Genomic DNA, 8,715 nt, shown 5'->3' on the forward strand with positions numbered 1-8,715 from the left:
CTTACAACTCCCTCTGTCAAAAGGCACGTGTCATTACTAACTTCCCTGAGTTTTTTTTTCCAGCTGTTTCATTTTTAGGAACTCATCAGTGATAACTTCAGTGATGGCCTTGAATTTGTCAGGAGACCTGGAGGATCTGAAGGGTATAGAAGATTTCCTGTGTCTTTTTAGCTAGGCGATCTGGACCTATATGGGCATTGTATAAACAAGGCTTTTCATGGCACTGAGTCAAGAACAAAGCTCTGTGATCATCACTAGCATCATTGAAAGTGTCTCCTGCTGTCTGCCCAGGTCTTGATGGCAGGTATAGTTGTAGGCTTCTTTTTCTCAAGGCTGTGAGACAGTAATGACTGAGTGTTACCTACCAGAGACAGTGGCATTCATACTCACTCTTTCCACTTTCTATGGTGATAAGCAACACTCCAAATAGAGGCTCTTTTGTTAGCCTGGCTCCCAGCATGAGGACAGAGCTGAACTCAGACCCTGCTGACCCGTGATAGACATAAATTTGAACAACAAGTGAAACTCTTGTTGTTTCAAGGCATCGAGGTTTCTCTTCCTTCCTTCCTTCCTTCCTTCCTTTTTTCTAAAACTATAGCATAACATAGCTCATCTCAAGTATTATAGATGGGTCACTGGAAGACCAAACTCATTAACATGCCCAGAACAACAGGGCTTCATACACCAGGGAGCACAATGCCACAATGCCTCCCAGGAGACAAATGAGACTGGGAAGACACTTGATGACTCAGCATCTTGGGGCTCAGAGGAAAAGCATCCATCCCTGTCTGCTGTCTTGTTGTTCTTTGCCAAACTCCCGAGGATAAGTGAATCATGGTTCAGTGACTGACTGCATGGTCAGAGCAATACAGAATGGCCAGACCACTGTATATCTTCCCAGGGGTCCAACTGTCTGCTGGGTTGCCTGGGGTTCATAGGCTGAGGAGTTGGTGGAGGCTCCCATCACCCCAGCTGTTTAATAGTCGTTCTCGCTGATCATAGGAAATCGAACTGAGTTGCTGGGAAGATGTATGGCAATGGTGAAGTCACTCTGATACTGTGTACTGTATACTCCATTGTCAGTCCTTTCAGAGTTTTTGTTCTGATTTGTTATTTGTAAGATCCTAAATTCTAAAGTTTATGTGATCAGGTATTAGTTAGAAAGAAATAAGTGGTAGAATCTAGCTTGGAATAAAGTTACAGTCAAGGACTCAGTCAGTCAGACAGAAAAACAAGCAGACAGACACAAACACATTTACACACAAGGATGGAGACACAGAGAGACAGACATACACACAAACACACACTCAAACACACGCATACAAGGATAGAGAGGCAGGTGGTCACAACACATACATAAACACACAAGGATGAGCAAGGATGAGATACACACACACACACACACACACACACACACACACACAACCTGTGCTTTTGCTTGGGATCAAAGGGTAGCTTATTCTGCTTCTCAAAACCCCTCTGACAAGTAATCACACATGGGTCCTGTTTGCACCAGTGCATAAACTAGGTGTATATGACCAACAGAGAGAAACCAGGGAGGGTGGGGACCTGGGAGAGAAGATAAACTAGAAAAGGAATCTCCATGTGTGTACTCCAGAGGCTTCACACTCAAACCTGATTGGTCATCTCTAGGCTAAAGGAGTCAGACTTCAGTTTCTGTGTGAGCCTTATCCACAGTGAAACCGGAGATCTGCATCTCTTCTCTTAGCTGTTTGTGCTTATCACTGGGAATCCAACCTTCCCAGGATGGAGATAGGGTGAGGCCAGGGACCTCCCAACAGATGACAAGCATGAGGTCAGCTCTCAGCTCCCAAGAGAACTGCTGGAAATGATGAGTGGCTTAAAGTCACTGACTTGATAAAAAGAAAACTGGCTGGCTTCCCTGTGCTTATCAATGAGCCTGTGTGCCAGAAGCTGCCAGAAAAGGGGAGAGTAAGAGAGTAGAACAGGGAGGGGGACTGCCAAGATCTCCCCTGGGAGGGTATTAGTGGGTGAGCCACTGTGCTCAGGGACTCTCTTGTCTTCCCCAAAGGTTTGGAAAATCCTCATCAGGATTTTATTTTCTGCCCCCATGTGCATTTGCTCAAAGAAAGAAATGACAAAGGTGGCTATCACCAAAGGTAGAGTGGATGAAAGGGTATGGCATCCAAGATGTGGGTCCTATTCAGATACACGTTGTACACAAATTGTAAAATTTCCTGATATGGAAACATTCTGTTTCCAGATGTGTGTGTAACTCAACTCAATTCAAAATAAATCAATCCCAATGACTGTTTTGCCTTATTAAACTCGTGTTTATATGACCACCTCTTGCACACTTTCAAGGACTACTTTTAGCTTAGTAATTAAAAGCCAGTGTGTACACACTCTGCTAAATGGTGAAAGTGGTCCTACTGGGTGTTTGGTGTAGACGATGGATGTCTCCATAATTGGATTGCTTTCTGCTCCAAATTCAAACTCCTCCCACAAGAAACAGGTCTTAGGAAAGCTTTGTGGCATTTGAACACTGGGAAAATGTTGAAAACATTAGATTAGAAACAAGAAAATTCTCTCGCATTGAGATGCAATCCACTTTCTCCATAGTGCCCCCTCATCCCACTACTTCTCTTTGAGTGACTTTGAGCTAAGAAGGCCAGTTTTTAACCAGTGACAAGGTGATTCTCTGGGGTGAATGAGCTGGGTCTAGAGACCTGTTCCATAACCTTCATCCTCCCAAATGTCACACCAGGCTTGCTCAAAGTGGGCACAATTGAGACCCAAAGAATAAAATTCACACAGGTTTCCTTCCATGGGGATGAGGTGTGGGGGTGGGGGTGGGGTGAGGATCAGAATGCTTGCATGAGAGGAAGGTAAGGTAATTAGAAAAAACTGAATTCCAACCCCAGATGATGGCCCCCCATACACACATGTGCCACACCACACACACCCACTACATGCACACATGTGTACCAAGGAAAGTTAAATTCTAGCATCTATATGGAGTATCTAATAGAACTCTATTCTTAATTTGATTACTTTGTGTATTTCAGTCTCACTTTAATACTCTGCAGAACTTTGAAATATGGATAGTGGGCTTCTGGATTAGAAAATCCCATGCTTCTTTTCTGCTTTAGTTTGCTTTCTATTGCTGTGATAAAACACCATGACTGACATTCACTTGGAGAAGAAAGGGGTAGCTGGCTTATATATCCTGGGTCACAGTCCATTGAGTAAAGTCCAGGGAAGGAGAAGTAAGAACCTGGAGGTAGGAACTGAAGCAGAAGCCCCAGAGGAACATTGCTTACTGCCTTGTCCCCTCTGGCTTGCTCAGTTTGCTTTTGAACACATCTAAGGACCATCTGCCCAAGGAGTATACCACCCACAGTGGGCTGGACCCTTTCACTTAAATCATCTACCAAGAAAAAACACTCCGTATACTTGCCTATAGGTCAATCTAGTTGGGACATTTTTCTCAACTGAGGTTCCTTCTCAAATGATTCTAGCTTGTGTCACATTGAGAAAAGAATGGCATGAGTTTGGAAGACGGTCCAGAATGATTCCAGGGTAGTCTCATTCACCTTTGGTGCTTTCAGACATGTAGTAAATTAATGGAGCGGCTTGCTTTTTGTAGGATTGCCACTGATCCTTCAACCTGTTTGAGAGTCTCAAAATCTGACACAGGAATGCAAACAACTTTGAGAAGTGTCTTAGAGACAGGGATCTGTGGAGAGTGATCATGAGGGGCTGCGAGTGACTTGACTCTGTGCTCTGATAGATGGCAAGTCCTAGTTCTGGTCTCCTATGGCTTAACCTCTTTGAGCTCCATAGTCTGTGAAAGGCAGTAATCCTGTCCAGGTCCATCTTGAAATGGACAAAGTTCACTTGGGATATGAAAAGTACCCCTGCAATTGTAGCTTTTATTTCATTATTGATAATGTATGTTTTTGTTTTCATTTGTTAATTCATGCTCTTTGTTTCAAAACGGGACCATGGTGACTGGATTCAGACCATGTGATGAGTGGCTAACAGCTAGAATTACATGGTTCAAGTCTGAATCCAGCTTTCATTCATTTCCTTTGTGAAATTTCTCACAGCTGCTGCCAAGCTGTGGTTCCGTTCTGTCTTGTATCTCCACGGGAATTACCTGGGAGCGAGGATGATGCAGACAGACATGGCCACATGGGTCTGGGGAGCAGTGGTTACCTAGGGACATGCTGTGTTGGTGAGCTCACTGTGGAGCTCTGCCTTCCCTGGGCTGCCCTTCTCATCGAAACCAAACTCTCTCACCTGGAAACTATGCGTCGGCTGCAAACCTTCCTATGGCCTGAGTGGCTGTTTACCCTCCTCAGGCCTCTTCCTGGCATTTTTAATAAAGGAGCATATATGATGCAGTGGACCAAACGGGAAAGTGAGACTTGGGAAAGCCAGTTTCCAATTCTTGTCAGGACACCTAACTGATGGGCATTAGCAGTGACTTAATCTTGTTATTCTATGGCTTATTTCTCAAAAATTTGGGAGGATTTGACTAAGAAATATCTTGTGAATTTGATTTTTTTTCTTTTGATACATGGTCTCACTATGTAGCCCAGGCCTGTCTAGAAGTTGGATTCCCCCGTCTAGGTCTTTCGAGTGCTGGGGCTATACAGATGTGTGCTGCAATGCTTAGGGCACAGAAATTTTAATAATGCATAGAAATAAATGAAATTTATCTATAAATGAAGCAGTTACAATGACTATTTAATATTTTATGGGTTTGGAGAAGGAAAAAAATTCAGCTTCATGAATTTTTTTACAGAAAAATTCCTATTAGACTTAGAAATTCTATTAGAGTACTCACTTCGGCAGCACATATGCTAAAATTGGAACTATACAGAGAAGATTAGCATGGAATGTAAATAAAGAAAATATCTAATTAAAAAAAGACAAAAAAGAAATTCCATTAGATGTGTGATTTAAGGCTTACCTTGGAAACACAATGAGCATAAACTTGTCTGCTTTCAGTTGTTTGTTGGGTAGCAAATATATTATTGCTTATATAAACCACAGGTTTCAGTGTTTCTAAGTGCTGGTATTTCTGACATTTTGAGTGAGATCTTTCTTGATTGTGGATACCCTCCTGGCCATTGTGAGAGATTTATGGCATTCCTGTCCCACTAGATGCCAGCAGAGTACCCCACAGATTAACTGTGAACAGCCAAAAACTACTCTAGACATCTTTGGGAGGGGTAGTCAGGGTATACATGTTTCTTGAGAAAGACCCTCTACCATAAAAATGTGTGTATGATAATTTTACTGGTATGTTTCTCAGCTCCTAATTGATGTACATTTTTTTTCCAATTGCTTTAGTCTGTGGCACAGTTGAAGTAATAAACAAACTGAATGTTAATGCTTCCTGGAAGACATTTATTCTTGTTCCAAAGCAGCTGTGTTCCCCGTGGTGACTGAACAAGCTCAGGTCACCATCGTTACTGGCTTCCACAGTTGTGAAGACAATATTTAAAACTCACACAGAAAACTGGCCTCCACTCTTGGGTGGATGGAGCTGGAAGTGGCTTGCCTCCCTTAGGTTTGGTCACAGATCATGGTGGGCTCTAGGCACATCATTTTCCTAAATGCAGAGGGGCCTGGGGACTACCTGGGAACATGCGTACATATGGTTTATGAGTTATCTACTACATTAAACATTTACAATGTGGAGAATTGGCTGCTTAGGGTGGAAGCCCAGAGGGAATTTTCCACTTATCTGCCATCTTGTATCTTGGGAGGGGCCACTAATAACGAGAACAGAGATTGTTCTCCAATTCTTCCTTGTGCTTTGTGTCGTTCTTATTGAACTGCTTCTAATACAAATCTTCATGGTGGTATTTCAGTTGCCCAACAGTATTTTCTAAAGTTCTACCTCATCAACTTTTCCTTTAAATAAGTCTCCAGAGAAGGTAGCAATATAAATTAATTTGAAGTTGGCTGGGGAGGGGGAAGCAGAGGGTTGCAGTGTATGATGGGTACTTTGCCTTCTTAGGCCTAGGAGCTCCTAGTGCCNAATGGGAGCAGAAAGTGTACTCGTGTTTGGAAACCTGTGATCCACAGGAGTTTAACCCTCTTGCTGTGAATAAATATAAGCCCTTTGATCAGCGGTCACGTAGCCAAAGGAAACAAGGTAACCAAATGTGATTACCTTTCCCTTTATCAATAAGCCCATTAATAAAAGTGTTGGGTTTTCAGTAGCTTCTGGCTTCATTTGAGGCAGATAAGAATGCAAAAGATTAGACAAAACCTGCCAGTTTCCCTAAAATTCTTGCCTTATGTCCCAAGCCTCACCCCATCCTCGGCCACCACATGTCAGTGTCTGACCTTGCATCTGTGCCTCTGAGAATGAGTTGTCCAAGTGGCGGTGCCTCTTCCCCAGACCTAGCTGTTCCTTCCATCTCCAGAAGAAGCAAAGCAGGTACCCTATCTTCATAAGTAAACACTTTTTCCACAACCAAATTCTGACTGACTCCACTGGTCCTTAACTTTAAAAATTATTTTCATTTCTTTTTGAGATTTTCATACACAAGTACTATATTTACAGCATTTCTACCCTTCCTGTTCCTCTCCCAACCCCCACTACCTCTCAAATTCAGTATATCTTTAACAATTATTGTTTTACACACACACACACACACACACACACACACACATATGCACACAGGTATATATACAACCTACTGAGTCCACTTGGCATTGGTCATGTTTATGTGTTTTGGGCTGATTTCTTGGGATTGGATAACTTATCAGATAGCTTATCCCATTACTTGATTGTAGCTCTTCTTCTAGGGATAGGGTTTTGTGAGATTTCCCACATCCATACTGGCATGCCAATGGGTGGCATGCCAATTGTGCAGGCCTTGTTCAGGTGAGGATATTTTTGAGATTTCATGGGTTTAGTGTTCCTGTGGCATAGAGAGTTATACCATCTCATAATAGATGTTCTAGCCCCTCTGGATCATACAGTCTTTCCCACTCCTCGTCCCTGATGGGCCATCAGGGAGTAGGGGCTGTATTGTAGATGTACAATAAGTGTCAGGTATCAACTCTTCTTTATAGCTGGGTTCATTATATCCATGATCCTTCCTTTTCCAGGAGGCATTAGAAATAATGTAATTTAGTATGTTTCCATTTAGTTAGGAAACGAGTTACCTAGTTACTGTTGAACATTCCAAGCTACTTTCCTTGCTTACTATAGCACAAAAGCATACATGGGGGCAGTATATTATAATTGTGTAAGAGTATACAGTGTGCTGTCTGATCACTCAGGGAAGACACTGATCTAAAAAGTTAGTTGCTTGAACTTAAACACAGCGCTCAGTTCCATTTTTTTCCTGGTCTCATCTGTGAAAAATGATAACAGTAATAATAATAATAATAACAATACAACCACTGCATTATGTAAGAGTAGTCTATAAATGTTGAAGTCTCATAGGCATGGTTACATGTATGTATATATCACAGCTGTATCTTCATTATAGTGTAGAGGTAATCGGGTATATCCCCAAGAATCCTTGACAAAAGTCCAACTATGACTCCAGAAAGATAAGAGTGGCCAGTCATAAAGCACAGGTGAAACAGGTTGTCACCGAGGCAGATGTCATATATATTTTAAATCTAACATTTCAAAGTGACTTTGATAGTTGGCACTCTATTTAAAGGAAGAATTTTGCATTCCCCAGAATAAAAGAGTTTGGGCAATTATAATTCTCTAAGAATCATCAATAGATTCAAAAAAAAAAAGGAGAAGAAATTGGGAAAGTGTGATGAGTAGGGTGTATGTTGTAAATTTATCTCCTTACATCTGACACACTGATGACGAAAGGAAGCATCGTAGTTTATCAGTGGAAAAAAACAGGCAAACACAATGGTAAGTACGTGAGCAAAGCTGGAAAGGAAACAAACCGACAGACGTGTCTCCGTGAGATGGCACGACAATGCATTGGTTGTATGACCTTACAGTGACACTTTCGTAAACCGGCCTCATCCTAGGAAACACCAAATGAAGAGTTACTGCAGCATAACAGCCCTGCCCTCATCCTGCCTCCTAGTGTCCTGCAGAGAGGTGGTCAGCAGCCCTTCCCGGGTTCTTTAGGGAGGCTAAATTGGCATAGCAGTTAAATAGCCCCTAGATCTAGGGAAGAATGAGCTAGAAAGGACATTACAGTTCTAGTTAATGTCTTTTGTATGGGGATGAATTAGGTTTATCTAAAATGTATTAATTTGGATAATTATATATTAGCTAGGTAAGAGCATGTCCCTGTTCTTAGTAAACACACAGTATTCAGAGTAAGGACACATGATGACAACTCACTGCCAGATAGTCTAGAAAAATAGTCTATGTGCGACACTGAGTTATGAAGTAAATATAGCAAAACTCTAAAAGTGAAGTATCTGAGAGAAAAATTTAAAGAATTTCTAGGCACTGTGTATGAATGACATTCTCCCGTAAAATTAAAATTATTTCCTATTCAAAAGGTTAAAAATATAGGAACACAGAGAAATATGCATGCATTCTACCCTTTAAAGGCACACTTGTAACTTAGTGCTTAAGTTCAGCAATAGTTTGATAATTTACCTGGAAATCCAGTAGGAACCCCCAAACTATCCTTGATGGACAAAACCTTGTAAGAGAGTGGTCCTCAACATTCCTAATGTTGTGACCCTTTAATACCTCTTAGTGTGTTG

General features: G+C 41.8%; 1 non-coding gene across 1 annotated transcript; it reads left to right on the forward strand.

Moving 5' to 3' along the window:
• Positions 1 to 4,829: 4,829 nt before the first annotated feature.
• Positions 4,830 to 4,937, forward strand: LOC115030437. Its single transcript, XR_003836036.1, has one exon. It is a non-coding gene; the product is annotated as a U6 spliceosomal RNA (small nuclear RNA).
• The last annotated feature ends 3,778 nt before the right edge of the window (positions 4,938 to 8,715 follow it).

This window comes from Mus caroli, chromosome 2, assembly GCF_900094665.2.
Source record: "Mus caroli chromosome 2, CAROLI_EIJ_v1.1, whole genome shotgun sequence".
Lineage (NCBI taxonomy): Eukaryota > Metazoa > Chordata > Mammalia > Rodentia > Muridae > Mus > Mus caroli.